This window comes from Cetorhinus maximus, unplaced genomic scaffold (genome assembly GCF_964194155.1).
Source record: "Cetorhinus maximus unplaced genomic scaffold, sCetMax3.hap1.1 HAP1_SCAFFOLD_545, whole genome shotgun sequence".
Classification (NCBI taxonomy): Eukaryota; Metazoa; Chordata; class Chondrichthyes; order Lamniformes; family Cetorhinidae; genus Cetorhinus; species Cetorhinus maximus.
Window position 1 is genome coordinate 181,517 of NW_027596487.1, and position 22,255 is coordinate 203,771.

Sequence of the window (22,255 nt, forward strand, 5' to 3'; positions counted from 1 at the left end):
GGCTTTAATTTAAACAGCGGTGATTTTCCACTCACTATGCATCCATAAACAGAAAGGTACTTTTGATTTCTGATTTCCCCCTTTACAAGTGGTGGTGTATGTTGCCCAACCCTTCAGTTTGGAGTGATCCAATCCTCTATTAATAAGCACACAGCAAACTTGAGATAAGCTAAAATAAGAGGGTTGGTTTATTTTACACACACACAAAACACAGGAAAGAGGTTTTGCAATGTCCATCCCTTGTTGCATTCATACAATGAAAGAGAGATAAGGGAAAGAAAGGGGTACAGGGCAGATTCCATGATAAATGTAAGAATTATTGTTTCATGTGAGTCCAGGGTCCAGAATCAAAGTCCAATGAGGAATTCTTTCATAGAGCTCGGACAGCTGAAGACCAGTGGTGTTCAACATGCTTTTCCAGTTGTTTTGATGTCCCAAGGTGAAGTAGGTATGCACTGATTGAATCAGTTCTGTAAGCTATAGTACTGAAATCTTCCCAGCAGTTAGGTTAGATGGGGGCCAGTTGTCCAACCTGCCCAGAGCTTGCTTCGGTGTGGCCTGCCTGTCAGGTGTTAAACAGCAGATTGAAGATGGAATCCAAAAGCTGTATAATTAAAGCAATTCAAACAGATCAAGTCTCAGCCGTGTGACAGGATGGCTTCAGGTCAAGCTATTCAGTTAATGAGGCCTTTTGTTAAAATCCACTGTGTTTTGAGCAGGTAACTGTAGAACCATTAGCACAATGTTGGAGATGAGGAGTCACAAATCGCTCTGCCTTTGTCCATAGCTGGCTGGATCAGATGTCTCATCTACTATAATAAAAACAGAAAATGCTGGAAAAGCTCAGCAGGTCTGACAAGGTCAGAGCTCCGAAGAAGGGTCATACAGACTTGAAACATTAACTCCGTTTCTTTCTCCATAGATGCTGTCAGACCTGCTGAGCTTTTCCAGCATTTTCTGGTTTTATTTCAGATTTCCAGCATCCGCAGTATTTTGCTTTTATCTTAGTGTCTCATCTATTATCCTTTGTGTTGGCTTGGCTGGAATGTTTATACAATGCAAGGGGTTTAATGTGTTAGCCTGTGTCCACTTTTAAACTGCTCAGAAACACCCAGAACTATCATGCGGTCAGCGAGCAGCCATTTTATCAGTCCAGCCATTTGTCCGTTTTAAAAGAAAAATAATAATTGTATAAAGTAGCCAGAGTGATGTAGATATAAATATATATTTATATTTTCCTTCATGTCTTCTGACCATGGCAGTTCTCATGTGCCTAATGTAAATTAATGAACCCACAATGTGTTTACACAATCCCTTATGAGTGATTAGTGCCTTTATATCATTATAAAAACACGACAAACATGGCTGGTGATATTTCCAAAAGTGATTTACAAGATTATGACACTAGGTTAAGAGGGTTTTAATTAAACAAGCACATTCTTCTTGACTGGGCTAGAGTACACTTTTATATGTCAAATAAATAACCTTGGCCTGGATTTTATAGTTCTAACTGTGCATGAGGCTCATTACTCACACAGAGGAAAAGAAATAGGTGACACTAGCTGTGTGGGAGTGGATTACAAGGCAGTAATCCAATTTATGGTTTCGGGTGATGAATTTACAGCAGATTTTACAGCCCTCTGCCTGCAATTTCAGACATTATTTCAAATTGCTGCTGAAATATCCTGCTTTTTAAATTCTACCAAGAATGTTAACACATTTCCTTTTTTTTCCTCTTACAATTCAAAGCAGCATGAGATTCCTACTGGCTCTGAGAATCAAGTGTTCTTTTCTCTTTTTTTGCCTTTAAGCAGATTGCTGATGGGTGCTAATGGCTGGGTGACAGTAGATTGCTGATTGTTCATAATTCCCAGATAAGATTGCAAGAAGTGATTGAATGAAAAGGAAAATTTGGGTAGCATGTATAACTAATCTGCTGATCTGCAATTGCCTGTTTCTGGCTGGCAGTAACAGTGAAAATTCACACCAGAGTTCTCAGAAATAGGTGTGGTGAGAAACTCATGGAGAGACAAAGGCCTTCCTACTGTTTGAGTCATGTGAATCTCTACTGGCCAATCAATATATACATGTACATTTGAGCCATTTACTACCAGCATTGGTTCAGTGGTAGCACTCTCATCTCAGAGTCAGAAGGCCATTGGCATTGGTTGAAGTCCCATTCCACAGGCCTAAGCACGTAATCTAGGCTGATACTAAACTGCAGTATTGAGGGAGCTCTGCACGGTTAGAGGTGCCATCTTTCAGATTAAGCAGAGGTCCTGCCTTCCCTCTCATGTGAATTTAAAAGATCCCACAGCAAAAATCATCTTCAGTGCCTTACATGGTTCACATCATGTGGGAAGTACACATCCCTTCTCAATGACTATTAGGAATAGGGAAATAATTTCCAGGTTAACATCCATAAGTAAAGTAATTATTTCATCCGACTCTGTTCTATCGATCCGTACAGCTCTAGCCATTGTTCCATTGAAGTTTTCTCCTGAGTTCCATCAAGATTATGCTTTAGGCTTTCCTTTCTCCCTGTATTCTATGCTGAAATCAAGACTCTTCACACCTTTGTTATGCAGCTTCTTACCTCCCTCAGTTTGCCTTTCAGATCAGATGTTAAACCAAAGCCCTTTCTTCCCTTTTAAAAAATCCATGACACTATTCTTAGAAGAATAAGTAACTTCTCCCTACTGTTCTGGCCAGCATTAATCCCTCAATCAACACCATTAAAGCAGATGATTTGGACATTGATCTCATTGCCATTTGTGGGAACTTCTTGTCTGAAAATTGACTTTCACTTTTCCTACAACAGTGACCATACTTCAAAAGTGCTTCATTGAGAGCAAAGCACTTTGGAACTCCCTGAGATGGAGAAAGGCACTATATAAATGTAAGTCCTTGCTTTCTTTTCTTTCTATGAAAGATTGTGAAGTTATGAAAGCCAAACTTGCTGATATTTGGTGACAACTTCTTCATTCATCTCAACATTTCCTATTCCTTTTAAACTTGCCGGTGTCCTACACCATACACCCAGGTTGATCAATAGGAAAAAACAGGCATCTGAATATATCGGGGAGAGTGGGCAGAACTGGGTGTATGCACAGAGCTAATGTAGGGATCACTTGTGAAACTAATAAAGGTAAATATAAGTACTGGGCTGTAATCCATTTTACACTAAGGAATTAGATCATAATTAGTTTAGATTAATGCTACTGTTTTGTTTCAAATTAAAAAGAAGCTGCATAGCAGAAATGAGGAACAAAAATTATTGCAACCTTCATAAAAGAAATTAACTAACAACTAGATGCATTATTTATATAGTGGACATGCATTAGCCAATGTTATGAGGCTTAGAGTTGCTGACTAGAGGCCTGAATAATGCCTTCTGCAGCTGAAAATACTTCCTAGTGTTAACTCAAGCACTATCACTTGATCCTATCCTCACAAACACCAGCTCAGAGGCTCACACTACACTTTTACATGCTAGGATAGAAGAAGGATCAGCACGTGATGAGATACCAGCCACAGGAGCGCAGGAACCAGAGCAGGGGAGAAAGCATAGGACATGTCGCAGTTCGCTGAATGGAGATGTCTCACACTGGTTCTGCTGTACAGGACTCAGATAAGTACTTTGATTGGCCAGGCTACCGAAGAAAGCTGAGGACTAAATATATAATCACAAAGCCTGGCAGAAAGGCTACACACAATGTCAAGGAGCATGGAAGAATCCAGCAGCAACCTGGCATTCTTTGTACAGTGCTTGGAACATGTCCTTTGTAACATGGGATGCGTTGACAGCTCTATCAGCACGCCTGTCGAACCCACTAGACATCTGATGGCCAATGTCACAACTTAACTTGAAGGAGCTTCCAACAATGCTCTAAGTGCTACAGTAGAAACTCACACTGCTTGTTGCCTTGCAAGCTCAGACTAAAACAAATCATCTGGTCATTTAACATATTTCTGTTTATGGGAGTTTGCTGGGCACCTATTAGCTGCTGCGTTTCCTGTGCTACAACAGTGATTATCCTTCAAAATGTGCTTCATTGGCTGTAAAGCATCTTGCAGTCATGAAAGGTACTAAATAACCGCAAGTCTTTTTTTTCTTTTTACCTGCGCTTTATTATGAGCCCAGCTGATGTTAATACTGAACAAGTCAGATCCCAGAGTGAAATCTAGCTTGTTAGGTCCTGACTTTGATTTTTTTTTTAGAAATCGTGGAGGTCACATTCACAAGAGCAAATGAACATATTCACAAGAGTCTGCCAATATACTGTTAACACAAAGAATAAAACAGTTATTAAAGAAAAAATGAACTATATTACACTAGACAAAAAGATTGGAAAGATTTCAATACGGAAAATGACTCAAACTCACACTGTTCCTTTTATCCCAGGAACCCTTACAGACACAAAACCCTGGTGAAGATTTACCGCTGTCTCAACGCCAAGGGCAGAATTTTATCCTTGGCGTGCAGGCCCAGAGGGGGCACCCGCGATCAGCAGCGCACTGTGATTTAACGCAGGCAGGCCAATTAAGGCCCATCCAGCGTGAGACGTGGCCTTTCAATGAGCACGAGGAGGGGGGCTTAATGTCCACTGGGTCCAATGGCGTCCTCACGGCCAATTCGAATGCGGCCTCGCCAGCCCCCAGAAGGCTGCCACTGAAGGACGTGGAAGTCGTGTGAATGGATGCCACAGCGGGTGGACATGGCAGGCGGGAGGGCAGGTCAGCAGTGCACTAAGCCCAGTGTTTTTCGGACGAGTACCTCGGTGTCCTCCTGGAGGAGGCAGCAGCCAGGAGAGAAACACTTGTCCCCACGGACGGGAGAAGGAGCCCCCCCTCCCCCCCGCCACCCCCCACCTCCCACCTCACCAAAAAGGCCTGGGAGGAGGTGGCATCCCGGGTCAGCAGCCACGATGTGGTGAGGCGCACATGGGTCCAGTGCCGGACGCGCTTTAACGATCTCCTGCAATCGGGAAGGGTGAGTACAATGTTGGCATGGGTCATTTTGCAGAACAGGTAAGAGCTGCCCATCCCTTCCGTGGACCTCAGAGGTGTTAGAGTATGAGTGGCAAATGTCAATGAGGCAGGATTTGGCCAAAGTGGGTGAGCCCTGGCTGCTTGGACTGAGTGCCTTGCAGCTCCACCGTCACAAATCAGCTGAGCCCTGCGAGGTGTTCTTCAGGTGTGATTGGCCAGGCTGCAATGGTATTGCAGGTAGAGAGTGGACTAATCAATGCTCCTCTATCCATCCAGGAGAAAACATCCCATAACAATGCAGAGAAGTCCCGGACTGGCAGGGGACCCCCACACCACCTCATCCTTAGTAGATACAAGCAAGAGACCCTGGAGCTGGAGAGGCACCATGCACCTCATTCAAGCGGCTGCGGTGAGGTTGGGGTGCCAGAGGTAGGTAAGAGTGCAGCGCACTGAGGTGAGATTGTGGATTTTTGCAACCATTCCAGTGTAATCTGTATATTGATGTGAGCCTCGAACCTGGAATGCCCACTGATAATGGAAAGACGCGGGCACAATGATGCAGATCTCTGTCTCACCAAGGTGCCAGGCATGTGCATGCACATTGACAGTGTAATGACTTAAACTAATGACATGCCCTTCTTCTCCCCTTTAAGCTCACCAGCAGCCCCTTGTTGTGAGGAGCCTGAGGGCCCACCCCTGACCCCTGACGACCAGCATGCTGATCATGCACCAGCGTCACACCCTCTCTGTCAGGCAGGCACCAGTGCAGATACCAGCACCTCAGTAGGCATAAGATCAGCGTCTAGTATCTCGGTGCACATTTGTGAGGGCACTTCACACTCACCTGAAGTGCAGGCAGAGGCAGAGAGTGCCCAGGGCGCCAGCAGTCAGAGGCCTCCTGGAGACCAGGACACTGCTCATTCAAAGGCTGATGATGGGCCTCTGGAGTCGTCCGTTAGGCAGCAGCTGCTGGATGTCCAGCAGGTGTGCGGGACGCTCTGGCGGAGATACATGAGGGTCTGCGTGCCGTGGTGTCCGTTGTGGAGCAGAAGTATTGCCTTGACCCTCATTGCCGAGCGCAATGCTTCCTCCGTGGAGAAAGTAGCAACTCTCATGGAGAGGCTCCGCCAGGGACTCTACCAGGGGTCCCTGGGGATGTGCTCGGACCTGCAAGCCCATAGACCGGCAATGACCTCAGCTGGTCAGTGTCCATGTGGGAGATGGATTAGACACCCAGTATCCCAACTAGGTACCCGTCCATCAATGGTGAGCAGGGAGGTCCAGAGCGACCTGACGTTGGCGCACAGGCTATCGTCTCTGCGGGCTCCTCTCAGGGCACTCTGGAAGATGGCAGCAGCTCCTCCGCCCCTCTGCCAGTGACTGTGGCATCTGATGAGGCTGCGGCAACTGGGGAGATGCCAGCCATAGCATTGGCTGTTCACTCTCAGGCAGGGACAATACAGGCTCCACGGGCCACAGGACGCCCGCCAAGGTCATGAAGGCCAGCAAAACAACAGAGTGAGTAGGCTGTCTCCAATGCCGGTGTCAGTGAAGGGGGAGCACCCAGACAGAGCACTCCCAAATGTAAACGTAAATCACCTTAAGCACAACATGGCCTGATCACGGGTGATAGCTGTTTCCACCATTTTTCTGGGTTTTTTTAATGGTGTGATGTAAAACACCAATGAATATTATTTTCTGCTATGTTTGTCACTCAGAAATAAATGAGATCTTTTTTTTGCAACTGGCCTCTAGATGCTTCATTTGCTCTGTGGGTGCAGGGTAAGCCATGATGTTATGATAGACGTGTGACTCCTTACACTCTGTGCCAGTGCAATAAGGTTTATGTTGTTGACCAAGGAATTGGTCCTGCCAGGGATCGAATATGGAGGCTGCAGCCCTGGCATGTGATGGTGGTTCTTATTTGGTAGGCTAGCTGAAGGAGCATTGGATCAAAGCGTCCTGGTGTCCCTGCCTCCCTGGAGATTACCCAGGTCAGCGTCCATATCCTCAGCTTTCTCCTGAGCGTGCTCGCACTCGGACTCACTACTGAACTCATTGTCTGTGGCCTATGCAGCTGCGTGAAAATCTTCTTCCACCATTGCGTCCCCCCCTTTCCACCGCCAGATTGTGTAGTGCGCAGCATGAAACCACTATCAGTGACACACGATCTGGAGGGTACTGGAGTGCGCCCACTGAATGCTCCAGGCATTGGAAGCGCATCTTGAGAAGACCGATGGCTCTCTCCACCACAACCCTTGTGGAGCCGTGGCTCCTATTGTACCACTGCTCAGCTTCTGTTCTTGGGTGGTGGAGAGGAGTCATGAGCCATCTTCTGAGAGAATAGCCCTTGTCACCCAGCAGCCATCCATCCAGCCGGGCTGGAGCACTGAAGAGCCTCGGCACCTGGGAGTGTCTCAGGATGTAAGCGTCATGGGAGCTGCCAGGGTACCTTGCACAGACTTGCAGAATCTGCATCCTATGGTGACACACTATCTGCATGTTCATGGAGTGGAAGCCCTTCCTGTTGACGAAGGCACCGGGCTCACCTGCTGGCACTTTGATGGCCACATGTGTGCAGCCTATAGCACCCTGGACACGGGGGAAGCCAGCAATCGCTGCAAAGCCTCTGGCTCGCTCAGCCTGGCTGGCTTCGTCTGTACAGTAATGAATGAAAGTCAATACCCGCCTGAACAGAGAGTCTGTCACCAGTTTGATGCAACTATGGACAGCTGATTGGGAGACTCCACTCAGATCCCCAGCTGAGCCTGGAAAGAGCTGGAGGTATAGAAGTTTAGGGCCACCATGACCTTCAAAGCCACTGGCATGGGGTGTCCACCCACACAGTCAGAGCTGATCTCAGGGCTGATCCTCTGACAGATGGAGGTCACTGTTTCCCGTGAGAGACGGAGCTTCCGTCGGTATTGCACCTCGAACATAGCTGCATCGCCGCCTATAAACCCTGGCAGCAGGATAGTGGTGTCTTCTGCGGCCCCTTCTGCCTTGGCCTTCCTGCTGGCCCTGCACCCCTTGTGCCTGTGTCTCTCCGCCCACAAGTCGCTCCTCTGGAGGCTGAATAGGGACATCTGGCCTCCTCCCCCTTCTGACCCTCTCTTCCTCAGAGGAAGAGGTGCCTCCAGTGGAGATAACAATCCCCATTACCAAGGTAAGGGAAGGCTGTCTGATCCCTGGAAGGCCCCCCATACAGTGTGAGGCCTCCAGGGTCCTGGAAGACAACATTGAGTCCTGAACTGAAGCCTCTAAATGCTCTGTTTTTTTTAACTTCACTAAACTACCAACCCCTTGGTAATCCATCTCTTCAATTCAATCATTGTAAAACCTCGTTAAAAATGCATGTATGCATACAGGGCCCCACACTGTCTGGCACCCAGCTCAGAAAAACTTCTAAATGAAACTAAAACCAGGTTTCACCTTCCTTAACACCCAAATACAAAATGTAAATTAAACTTGAAGCTATACACTGTTGCTAACAACATTCTTTACTTTAAAAGCACTTCCCCAACATTGCCAAATTCTCAATTGCCACATTCTCAGATTGTCTTATGTGCTGATGGCTACTGATTTATTTTTTAAATTACTGCTCCAAATAGCAAGTGTTGCTTACCCCAGAAGGAACATGTTTCAGTTGGGCAGCTCGACTGTGTTCAGCAGCTGAATTATTATATCTTGTTAGATGACAAGCTCTTGCACCTGGGTCAATAATTGTAGCTTCAGATGCAAATTCAGCTTCTTACCCTGTCACTAGCAGCTTTGAGACAGAAAAAAAAACACAGAAATAGACAAATGAGAGAAAAGGACATTAAGTTAATCCCACATCCTTTAAACTTTGATCTGGAAAACAGCCAACACTGAGTTTCTTTTTAGACTCAACAGAAAAATCATTTATTAATCTGATCTTCTGAATAAAGTAAAAATGCATCTGTTTGTAAAGTCCATCCCAAGCACTATCCTCAAAGAATAATTGCTTGTATTCCTGAACCTTCTTTTGATGCATATTCCGTAATAATCCAATGTATAATTCACAAACTGCTTTTGAAGATGGAGAATGCAGCTCCAGCTTTTAAGTTCAAAGTGGTGTTTTTAACTAGAAAAAGCTTGCTTGGAAATGATCCAACAGGGCATTCGCTCATGGACTCTTGTTGACACTGCCTTTCACTGACGGCATTCAAAAGACCTCAACTACTTCCGATCTCAATGACAGCTCCCATTTTCCCTCTGGCAGGAGGTGCTGGCAATGTGAGATGGGCATTTAAAGGGACAGGCACAAAAGATAATTTTTAAAAATAATGGAATATTATAACTTATCTCAACAGGGCTGGAATACAAATGGGTGCAAGTTATTCTATAGTTGTATAATACTCTGCTTAGACCATATCTGGAGTGCTGTACATCAGGAGGGCTGACTGCTCAAGCTGACAGATATTGGCTTTGATTCACCTGATGCTGGGGTTAAAAGAGTTAAATTGTAACAACAGTCTGTATTCACCAGGCTTATGTGTTTTTTAAAATTTACTCTTTCATGGGATTTAGGTGTTACTGGCAAGGCCAGCACATTCTTAGGCTTGCTCAACCATTTCAGAGTCAACCACATTGCTGTGGGGTCTGGAGTCACATCACATCTCAAACAGGTGGGCATTAGTGAACCAGGTAGGTTTTTACAGCAAGCAACAACAGTTTCATGGCCATTATTACTAAGACCAGGTTTTAATTCCAAATTTTATTAATTGAATTCAAATTCCACTAGCTGCCATGGTGAGATTTGAACTCACATCCCCAGGCATTAGCCTGAGCCTCTAAATTGCTAGTCCAGTGACATTACCATTACACCACCAGTATAGTAGCAACTGGAAATCAAATTGTAGAAGATCAAACTGAGCTGTATACGATTATTAGAGGATTTAATAGGGTAGATAAAGAGAAACTATTTCCTCTGGTGGGCAGACTCCAGAATAAGGAGGCGTAACCGTAAAGGGATTGCCATTCAGGGATGATCTCAAGAAACATGCATCCACACAACTGGTAGTGAAAATTTTGTATCCTCTTTTCAAAGAAGCTGCTGAGGCTAGGACAATTGAAAATTTCAAAATTGAGATTGCTATTTTCTTAGGTAAGCCTATTAAGTGTTAGAGAATCCGGGTGGGTGGAGTAGAGGCACGGATCAGTCATGATCTGAATGGATCAAGGGTTTGAATAGCCTACTCCTGATCCCATGCTTCTAAAGGGGTAGGTGAGCAGTTTGATACTGGGGTGTAGACGCCCAACCCTCATTGAAATACGATGCTGGCAGAATGGTCGACAACTTACATTTGTTCTTTAACCAAACTCCTGGGAGCCTGGAGCTTCTTCTTCATTGCCGGCTTTTCATATTTCCCATCCTGTTTACCGATGCCCATTTAGCTCGATTTCTCAGTAACTTGCTGCATGTCTTTAATTTCTTTGACTTCTCTCATTATGCCTCCTTTGTCTCTTGCGTACATCGCTTCCGCCCGTTAACCATTTCTCAATTCCTCACCATAGCACTTTACAGGCCTTTCTAATTTTCCTGTGTGCGTGTCATGTGTCTGTTTGTGCGTGTGGTGTGTGTCATGTGTATGTGTGTGTCATGGGTCTGTGTGGTCTATGTGTGTAAATTTTGACCCCCTTTCACTTGTGCTATTCCTTCTTAAATTCTCTTAATCTTCCAGGTCCGAGGAAAGATTTTGCACCTGAATCATCAGCTCCCTCGTGTTTTCTTGGTGGATGCTGCCTCACCTCCAAAGAGTCTCCAGTGTTTCCTGTTTCTGCTCCATTAAGGAGCTAGGGCAATCGTTAGGAGCCGATGCTCATTGGATTCTTACAAATGAAACCAAAAGGCCTTGCAAACAGCTTCAGAGTGCAGCAGAAGATCTTTGTTGTTTCTTGTATTATTGCAGAGAATTCATCTCTGTTTCTTTGACTCCATTTGTTTTCCTTCCAACCTCTGCACCCACCGTGGCTTCTGGGAAAAGAGCAGGGGAGTGGGATGAATTGCCTTGAAAGAGCTGACACAGACATGTTCCAGTATATCATGACTCTATGTTTCTAAGATGTGTTTCCCCACTGTGCATTTCTGTTGATATCTGTTGATGTTTACACTCATTTAACTCCATAACTCTTCCACTCATTTGCAGCTTTAGCATGGCAAACACAAAACTTTAGCTCACAGAATGAGTTATTATTGTTCAAAATGAACGACTAATGCTACTTCTTTGAGATTAAAAATTGCTGCAGCACTGACCTGTGAAGCAGCTGATTTTGGCGATGAATCATTTCAGCTCAATGTGATTTGTATTTTTCTGCTTATATACTCACTGTCAAAGGTTTCTTGATTCAAAAATATTCCAGTACAGACACCTTGAGGCCAGAAATATTGTGAGATTTTATAATTTTGGAAGCTGAAAAGCTTTGTTTCCATAGTGTTCATAATAATCTCATATTTCCTGAGGTGAAGACTCAAATAAGCACTAGGTAATAGAGTCTTCAACCTCTTCCAAAGATCCCAATTTCATGTGCACACTGTGTAAATATGTAATATGAAGTATTAAAAATCCTATGTCTGTATGCACTTGCTGCTAATTATAACCAGTAATTTCACATATAGAATGGAAACTGCCAAAGTAAACCTTGGTACACTGTATGAACACCCTCTTCCCTCAATTGAGTAACTGCAGCACTACCACTGGCAGGAGGAGGTTATTGCAGTGTGACAAGTTCACTTAAAAAGTTTTTTCCTATCAATGCCAACAATGGAATTTACAATGGAATATGAAAAAAAGGCAGGTTGTATGACTTTAAAAAGGAAACATAATTACATCTGCACGCCCTGAGCCTCTATCAACTAACTCTTCCTCGCACTTGCAGCACTGGATTTAATGGCCACAGCGGTGTGGCCCTTTGAATCGGCAGAAAGCCAGTTGCACCCCCCACTACCACAGCCATTTCCCAAGGCCCCATTGGGATTAAACCCCAATCAGCCACTTACTTGCCTGTCCTCAGGGTTCCTGGGCCTTTGGAGGCAAAGATCGTGCCCCCAATAATTGTGGGTCAGTAAGATAGCCGCCAGCTCTTCAGTACTGGCAGCACCACTGGGAGTGGTGGCCACTCCTGGGACTACAGCAGGTTTCGAACCACATTTGGTGCTGGATGCCTGGAATAAAGGTAAGTGGGGCACATTGCTGGAGCCAGTCAAGTGAACCCTGGTGAGATGGGGGGTGGGAAGTGTCAGTGAGGCAGGAAAGGGGATCTTCCCTTACGGTGTCCTCTGAGGGGCACAGGGTACCTGATCAGGAGTGCCCCCCCACGTCCTCCCCCCTCCCCAAGCCTGCAGTCAGGCAGCAAGAGTATACCTGGCAGCCTGACCACATGGCGAGGCCCCTTTGCCACTGGTAGAATACCAGCAATGGTATGGTGAGGCCCTTAAGTGGCCCTTAAGTTGCCACTTAATGACCTCATTTGGCCTAGGGGTGGGAAGATCGACCTTGACTTTCCCTGTCCCTGACTTAATAAGGAAAGCCGGGGGGGAGGGGGAGGCAGAGGCGTAGTGGCATTGTCACTAGATTGGTAATCCAGAGTCCCAGGGCAATGCTCTGGGGACCCGGGTTGGAATCCCATCCCAGCAGATGGCAGAATTTGAATTCAATAAAAATCTAAAATTAAAAGTCTAGTGGTGATGATGAAATCATTGTCAATTGTTGTAAAAACCCATCTGGTTCACTATTGTCCTTTAGGGAAGGAATGGTCTGGCCTACATGTGACTCCAGACCCACACCAAAATGGTTGACTCTTAAATGCCCTCAAGGACAATGGGATGGGCAAAAAATGCTGGCCTAGCCAGCAACACCCACATCTCAAGAACAAATAACAAAAAAGATGGGAAGGCAATGGACACTGCACCCCATGCCTTCCTGCTGATTAAATGCCCCCCAACCTCCCAGCCCACAATGTAATGTCATGTAGGATAAAATGAGAGGGAAAGAAAGAACAAAAGAGGGGGGGGGAAAAGTGAAAGAAAAGTAAGTGTAATACTAGCTGCAAACAATCATGCAAGTCATCAGTTACAGCAAGATTTCATCTGTGAAGAGGAATTACAACCAACATACCCACTTTCCCAGAAACATTGCATTGAGCAAAACAAGCATCATTGATCTGAAGAAGAGTCATACAGACTCGAAACGTTAACCCTGTTTCTCTCTCCACGGATGCTGTTAGACCTGCTGAGTTTTTCCAGCATTTTCTGTTTTTGTTTCAGATTTCCAGCATCCGCAGTATTTTGCTTTTACCATTGATCTGTTCCTGTTTAAACCAAAATAATATTCAACAGTACAGTTTGAATCACTGTAAATCAGCCAGCTAAAGGCCAGTAATGTGCAATCCATTTTTTATAGGCTACTGAAAACATTAGAAATTGTTCAACTTATTCCCAATTCCCGTATCACTCTAGAGAAACTTGGTGTGAAGTAACTATGTTTAAAACTATTTGGAAATATTAGAAACTTTATGGATTGTGAGCACGACCTGATATTTATTTCTGTCCAGTTCTCTTTCAAATTCTCTGTGCAATAAAATTTGGCTGACTCAACATTTCTCCTCACAGAGCTGCATCCATCTTGATCTTCATATAAAAACAATAGTCTTCCCATGAAAATGCCACAAATTTAGAAATCTTTCTCAACAGACAGGCTGTCTCAGGGTCTGTTGGCTACTTCAAATAATCAGTCTCTCAGATGTTTATTTTACTGCACCAATCACTCCAGTCCTTGCCATAGATCATATAAAACGGTGGAGGTTCACTTTGCCAAAGGAGGCCATTCAGTCCATTTTATTAATGCCAACCCTTTGCTAGAACAATCCAAAGCTAATTCCACTGCCCTGCTTCCTTCCCATAACCCTATATCTTCCTGGAATGCCTTTAGTGCGTTTAAAAAAAGTGAAAGAAAGATTTATATTTACCTAGCATTTTTAACAATCTCAGGTACTCTTTGTAGCCAATGAAATATTTTTGAAGTCTAATGTAGGAAATAATGCGGACAATATACACAGAGAGCAATGAGATAATGGCCTGGAAAATTTTTTTACTGATGTTGGTTGGATGATAAATATTGGCCAGGAGACTACGAAGAACTCCCTTGTTTTTCCTCAAATAATGCTGTGTGATCTTTAATATCCACCTAAAAAGGCAATCAGGGCCTCGGTTTAACATCTGAGACACATCACATCCAACAAATGGACTGCAGTCTTTCAAAATGGCAGCTTACCACCACCTTCTCAAGGACAATTCGGGATAGGCATCAAATACTCGCTTAGCCAGCAACCCCACATCCCATGAAAGAATTTTTTTAAAGTACAGTGCTCCCTCAGTAATGGAGGGTCGGGCTAGATTTTATTTTCAAAGCCAGGATTTTCATGTCGGTGTGCGGGGGCAGGCCTGGCATGTCGATATGTAAAATGATGCGCACCCACCGAACTGTCAAAGGCCTGTCAAGGCCATTAAAAAACCAATTAAAGTAATTATCAATGCTGCCCGTCCAACCTTAAGGTTGGCGGGCAGGCGAAGAGCCCAAGCGGCCTTCCCGTTTTTCAGGAAACCTCATCCATGGGCGAGATGAAGTTTCCTGATGGTTTTATTAAATAAATAAACACTTTTTTCGCAATTCATAAACATGTCCCAGCTCATGTGACACTGTCACGTGAGGAGACACGTCTAAATAATTTTTACCTATCTTTATTTAAGACCTTCAACCTGAACTTAATCTCTCTGAGGCAGTTCCGTGCTTCAGGGAGATCTCTGCGCTCTTTCGCCGCATGCACGAAAGAGCACAGGCCCCGACTCTCCCTCCTCCCCCTGCCCACACAGGTAGCGTGCCAGCCATGCATCACGCTGGGCAGGCCTTAATTGGCCTGTCACATAAAATGGCGGGGCGCAGCCGATCAGCAATCAGTTCCGCGCCCGCCCACACCCGTTCCCGACCAGCCCGCCTAACAGGCAGAAAATTCTGCCCCAAGTGTCAGCAGCGGGATCTGGAGCATCTTACTCTGTAATAAACTTGGAGTGCAGGACGGGTTTCTTTTAGAAAAAAGTAAATTTTATTTACAGACTCCAGACGAGGCCACATGCTGGTTCCAAGATCAAGGCCGAAAAGCACAGCCCTAAAGATTCCCTGCACTTAGGGCTGATTGGCCTATGCAGCCACATGATCCCCATAACAGTGAGACATAGTTTAACTTACAATCATTACATCGCTGACTCTTTACTTTTGTTTTACCCTCTTATTTACAAAACAACTTAACCCATATTGACACCGTCCAGGACAAAACAGCCCACTTGATTAGCACCACATCGACAAACATTCACTCCCTCCACCACCGATGCAGCAGTGTGTACCATCTACAGGATGCACTGCAGGAATTCACCAAGGTTCCTTCGACAGCACCTTCCAAACCCACGATCACTACCATCTAGAAGGACAAAGGCAGCATACACATGGGAACACCACCTCCTGGAAGTTCCCCTCCAAGTCACTCACCATCCTGACTTGGAAATATATCGCCGTTCCTTCACTGTCGCTCGGTCAAAATCCTGGAACTCCCTTCCTAACAGCGCTGTGGGTGTACCTGCACCACATGGACTGCAGCGGTTCAAGAAGGCAGCTCACCACCACCTTCTCAATGGCAACTATGGATGGGCAATAATTGCTGACCTAGCCAGTGAAGCCCACATCCCGTGAATGAATAAAAATATATATATATAATGTACAGTTCATGCCATTATAAATTTAGTCTTTGAGGAGGTTTTCGGATTTGTGTAGAGCGACGCCAGTCTACAGCTGGAGGTTCTTCCATTGGATCAACTTGCACAGGAACTGCAGCTTCAGGGACATCCCTAGACACTGGCAGTTCAGAATTATTTAACATCTGGTATAGTTTGTTGATCTGGCACCTCAGGTTTCGAAGTTTTGACTTCAATTTCAGGTGGATTAATTGGTTGCTGGAAAGTTTCTCGACTTCTGAGAGGATCCACATGTTTCCTAAGAATCTTGTTTCCCACTTTCACTTGATATGATAAAGGTCCTGTTTCAGAGACGATTGTAGTAGAAAGCCATCTCGGTCCAGTTGCAAAATTTCATACAAAAACTGTTTCTCCCACAGTAAACTCTTGACCTTTACACTGAAAGTTATGATTCACTTTCTGACTCCCCTGGTTTTTCTCCACCTTCCCCTCTGAATTAGGGAATACTGGACTCAATCTGCTGGAGCTTCATCAACAATTCTGAAGCTTTTAAACCAGTGGTTGCATGAGGAGTTGTGCAGTAGCTGAACAGGAATTTTGAAATTTGTGTTTCTAATGTTCCCTCTGACAGTTTCTTCATGCCTGTTTTAAAGGTTAGTACTGCTCTTTCTGCTAACCCATTGGACGAGGGGTAATATGGTGATGTTCTGACATGTTTAATCCCAATTAGGTTCACGAATCTTTGGAATTCAGTGCTAGTAAAAGCCGTACCATTGTCTGACACAATAACTTCAGGTAAACCATGAACACTGAAACTCTGGCGCTGTTTTTCAATGGTTGCAAACAAAGTAGGTGATCTCACTTCAAACACATCCATTCATTTGGAATGTGTATCAATAATCGCAAGAAACATGGGTACCTAGAAATGGACCTACACGGTCTATATGTAGCCTAACCCAGGGTTGACTAGGCCACTCCCACAGATGCAGTAGAGCTGAAACAGGCAACTTCTGCTGTTGCTGGCACGGGAGACACTGTTTCACCATTTTTTCTATATCACTGTCTATACCTGGCCACCGTATAACTTTGTGCGAGCATCTTCATTTTTGAAATGCCAGAATGCGCACTAGGAAGTTCTTCCAATAATGGTTCTCTTCCTTGCACAGAGATGGTTCTTGCTCCCAATAGTAAGATACCATCTTGATAACTCAATTCAGATCTACGGACAAATAATGGTTTTCATTCTTCAGGAACTTGTGCATTTGACCATCATTGTGATACTTGTTTGTAGACTCTTGCTAAAATTGGATCCCGATTCATTCAATTCCTTATCTGTCTCGCGCAGACTGGTGAGTGGTCCAGGAAATTTAATGCAAGTACTATCTCTTGAGGTACTGGAACATGTGTAATACTATCAGGCAAAGGAAGATAACTGAGGGCATCTGCATTTGTTAGATGCACACCTGGATGGTGCATAAAAGTGGAGTCATATGCCGACAAAATTAAAGCCCATCTTTGAATTCTAGCAGAATCTATCGGTAGGATTGTCTTATCTTCACTATACAATCCTAACAGTGGTTGGTGAAGTGTTGACCGTGTAAATATTGATGGAACTTCTTTACTCCAAATACGATAGATAAGCCCTCTTTTCAGTTTGTGAGTATCCTTTCTCAACTGCAGAAAGGGTTCTGGATACACATCATATCCTACTGGCTTTTCAGCTTTGTTTTCTGTCTTATCTTATTGTGTTTTCCACAGGGTTTTGTCTCATCCTTCCTTTTGATTTCACAGTTGGCCAAATCTCTGATGAAATCTTAACTTGGTTCAGTTCTGGGGCCAAGCTACCCATTTGCATTTTGAAAATTTCTATGACTTTTCCTTCTAATGTTTCTTTTGTCTCCATCAACTGATTCTTCAGTTCTTCTGCCTCTTGTTTCTATATTTTGGCTTCCTCTTGGAACATTAAACATTGTTGGGTTTTTTTTTCCAACTGTTTCTTCAGTTGGTTCAGACTGGCACTGTATTCATTTCACTTCCTTTCATGATTTTCCAATGGAACCAACTCTGACCCAAGGGATCCTCGCTTCCTGTGAAGGTCCTTCGATTCTTCCATCTTATTCCAAAAGACACCATCATATTCCCTTGTCAACTCAGGGTTTCTTCCTGAAAAATTTTGGACCAATTTAGTTTGATTTCTTTCAACCAATCACAGCCCAAAAGGCTAGGTCCTTCTCCAGTTACAACAGTTATTGGCATCTGAGCTGCATGTTCCCTGTATGATACAGGTACAGAGGTGATGCCTTTCACCTTTATTGCTTCTCCTATGTTTGTTTTTAACTGAGAAGCAGTTTTCTCCAAGCTCAGTGGCTGGGTACCTTCTCTGAGGTATTTAAAGATGTGTTCTCTTGCCACTGTGGCTGATGCTCCTGTGTCCACCCCCATGAGCAGAGGCTTTCCATTTACTCTGGGTGTAACAGTAATTGATTCAGTTTTCCTTGCCTTCAGATTGTGTAGGGAATAAACGTCAGCCTCAGTTATTTCCGGCTCTTCTATATTGTGCACTTCATTTAACTTGACTTGGGCCAGAATTTTTCGCTCGTCAGGCGGGAGGGTGCCCGGCCCAAACAAGCGCAAAATGACATGTGGTGATGTCAAGCGAGCGTCCCAAAGTCATTGTGCACTCGCGCAATATTTCAGTCGGCGGGCACCCGCAGGAGTCGGCAGCATGCCAGCCAACAATTAACAGGCCTATTAAGGCCATTAAAGTACCAATTGAATTAAATTTTTCGCTGCCCGTCCAACCTTACGGTTAGCAGGCAGGCAAAAAGGCCAAGCAGCGGGATGAGGTTTCCAACAACAAATAAAAATTAAATTAAAATGTTTGAATTTCGTTCATAACATATCCCTGCTCATGAGGGGACATGTTTTGTAACATTTTAAAATTCTTTATATTCCATTTTTAAAATCTTCAGCTCCCTGAAGCAGCTCTGTGTCATCAGGGAGCTTTCATCTTGTGCTCACCCTCCTCCCGCCACCACACAGGCAGTGCGGCAGCGCGCGTTTCACGCTAGGCCAACCTTAACTGGCCCTCCAGCATGAAATCGCGGTCGCAGCCCGAAGCTGACCACGCCCACTCGCCCCGCCAAGCCCGCCCGACAAGGGCAAAATTCTGCCCTTGCTGTCTGAATGGCCGCCTTGATTGAGTTCTGCACTGTTTAACAACATGCCCTTTTCTGTGGCAGTAGTGGCATTCTGCCTCTTTAAATCTACAGGCTTCGGGTGCATGATCTCCCCCACAACGGTAACACTTTAACTTCTGGGTTACTGGTGAGCTGCTTCAAGGTTTTCTTTTTATTTTCTCATGTTAGGGACTCTGTCCCTCTTCATGGTTGCCTCCCTGGTCTTCGCGCCAAGCCCAGCGGCAGGTTCCCGCCCTAGCTGCAAAACGGCACCATGTTACACACTCTGCAGAGCCTGCGAGTCGCTCTCAACACTAGCGCTATCTCCATGGTGCGCTCCAGGTCTGTATTAACTTCTGTAAGCAATTGCCGCTGAACGGCATCGTCGTTTATGCCGTAAACTAAACAATCTCGCAGCATGTCGTTTAAAGCATCACCGCAGTCACAGTGCTCCGTTAACTGTTTTAACTTTGCAATGTACATTGCGATCAACTCACCAGGGGTCCTTATTCGAGAATTAAACTGGAATCTTTGCATGATCACCGAGGGTTTAGGCTAAAATTGTTTTTCACGAGGTCGACTAGCTCGTTGAAGGATCTGGAATTTGGCACATTTGGAGCCGTCAAGCTATGGATTAAGTTATAGGCTTTGCTCCTGCAGACACTTAGCGGAATTGCCTTCTGTTTCTCCTCCACTGTTATTTCGTCAGCTACAAAGTGGAACCCTAATTGCTCAATGTATTGACTCCAGTCCTCGACAGATGAGTCGTACGGGTCAATTCTACCAAAATGAGGCATTGCTGGTGAGTATACTTCTTTTCTTCCCTTAAAATATCAGGATACTCACAGTCGCGAAGCGAGGTGCTACATCAGCACTGTTTATCCTCATCACCGGTTGTAATAAACTTGGAGATTGCAGGACGGGTTTCTTGTAAGAAACAGTAAACTGTATTAACAGACTCAGAGGAGACTACATGCTTGTTCAAGACCAAGGCTAACAAGTTCTACCCTTCAGATTCCCTATGCTTAGGGTTGATTGGTCTATGCAGTCACGTGATCCCCATAACAGTAAGACAGACTCAGAGCTGAGAGTGCTACTCCTGAACCACAGCTAATGACACTGTTGTTCTCAGTGGCTCCAGAAGTTGGCAGCAGATAAACGAGCAGCACCTCCACATCTGGTTCTCCAGATGCGCAGATCGAGTTCATAGCAAGCCACCGAGGCAATGGAGCCAGAAAACCAACATTATCACCAGCTGCTGTAGGAAGAGGGACTCCTCCCATTGCTGTGGGGGTACAGAGGGTCCCAGGAAGAAACCCATGATCCTAACCTTTCAACAACTGCACACTTTTGGTGATGAGGAATTGCCATAATCACAGTCTAAGCACCTCTGTATTAGAAACTCACATTGAACTCAGGAAAAGTGTGTAAGAGATAAAAATTTGATACCAAAGACATAAACCGATGATTATATTAAGGTATTGTTTTGTATGCTAGGCCCTGATTCCCCAACCTTATAAAAGAGATTTACCAAGCATATTTTGATGGAGGCTGTACACCCAGAATCACTGGAATCCTCATGTGATCTGAGCAAAAACTCAGCTATTATTGACCATTGTTTGTTTAATATCAGAGCTTGGATATTGCACAAATAATTCAAAAGGCTTATTAAAAATTTATACTTGACTTTTTGTTCTTAATGAATATTTGAATTACAGTAATTATATGAGAACTATTATTAGATCATTCATAATATATTAAAATAAACTAACATGGACCAATTCAATAGCAGTTTCACCAGCATTAATTTTCTGAAATTAAGGACCGTTTGTTTGGCTGGAGTTTAATTTTTAATCTCCTCCACATTTACTCTGTTTATCTCCTTTTAACCCTCTTCTCCCATGCCTAGCATACAATGCAATATGTTAATATAATAATCAGTTTCAGGCTTTGTATTAGAAGCTTACACTGAATTTGGGAAATCTGTAAGAGTTGAAAATTTGATACCAGAGGTGCCTAGACTGTGATTCTGACAATTCCACAGCACTAAAAACGTGCAGCTGTTGAAAGGTTAGGATCATGGGCTTCTTTCTGGGAACAGAGCTTTCGTGATAAATAGTAACGTTTGGTACAGGTTGGTCCGCACCTCCACAGCAACAGGAGGAGTCCATCTGCTGATGCCAGTGTTGGTTTTCTGGCTCTACAGTCTCGGTGGCTTGTGAGCAACTAGATCTGCAGGGGCGCATCTCAACAGGCAGTTATAGGAATAGGAGGAGGCCATTTAGCCCTTTGAGGCTTAATCCTCTGGCATCAGCCTGATGAATCTGCACTGCTCCGATTCCAACGCAGATATATTCCTCCTGAGGTGTGATGCCCAGAACTGAATGCAGTTGTTCAAATGGGGTTGCATCCCTTAATGTGCAGGAACATATGGGAATTACAACACCTACCATATTGAGGCTTATGCAAGTCATTGTAGTGTACAAACCTCCTGAACTCTAAACGCGAGTCTTCTGTTCCAAAAACAGTTCAGATATAGGATTCCCGCTGCTTTTAAAAACAAACCAACTAGGTTATGATGGGAATCGGACACATTGGGATGAATCCTTTTCTTGGTGATGTGACGGATTCACTCACATCCCTTTCACAGAATCTGCCTGATTTTCATTCAAATAAATTAAAAGAGTGGCAATCGGGTGGGTTCCACAAATTATGTGCGATCTGCTCCTCACAGTAAATTGCATGGGCTCTGAAAAATAACTGTGATTTGGCCCTTTAATTGCCACCATGAGCTGATAATTGGCCTGATTCAGAAGGCAGACGGGCTTCCAGCTTTCGGGTCTGCTCACCTTCCCTAACAGTCGGGCATAATGACATTAAGCACCTGACCCGATGTCATCACGCCCAATTTTACGGCAGATCAGGTGGTACCCCACCCCCTTCCCAACCATAAAACTCTGCCCATAGAACTTACACAGGAGATCACGTCAACTAAATATAGGAGATGCTGTGGAGGTGATTCCATTCCTCTGCCAGAACTGCTACTGTGAAGTGAGAAAGTCACCGCAGAACAACATAATCAGCATAAATGCCAGCTAATGATAAAAATGATCCCAGCCATAAACATTTTTCTTGATCTGACCCATTTTCAATACTTTAAACTGTAACGGTATAGACGTACACATTATCTCCTTCGACACCTGCTCAATGATGCAAATAATCCGTAAGTACTCCAAGAAGGAACGACAATATACATTTTAAATAAAAAGCAAGTTAAAATGACCTATCAGCATCACAAATCATACATCACCATCTAAAA

At 44.4% G+C, this 22,255-nt stretch overlaps 1 long non-coding RNA gene across 1 annotated transcript; it reads right to left on the reverse strand.

Annotated features, from left to right (window-relative positions):
- Positions 1-217: 217 nt before the first annotated feature.
- On the reverse strand, positions 218-19,895 carry LOC144674053 (uncharacterized). Its single transcript, XR_013574464.1, has 3 exons — positions 19,783-19,895; positions 11,270-11,547; positions 218-562 (listed from the first exon to the last, which is right to left on the reverse strand). It is a non-coding gene; the product is annotated as an uncharacterized LOC144674053 (long non-coding RNA).
- Between the last annotated feature and the right edge of the window lie 2,360 nt (positions 19,896-22,255).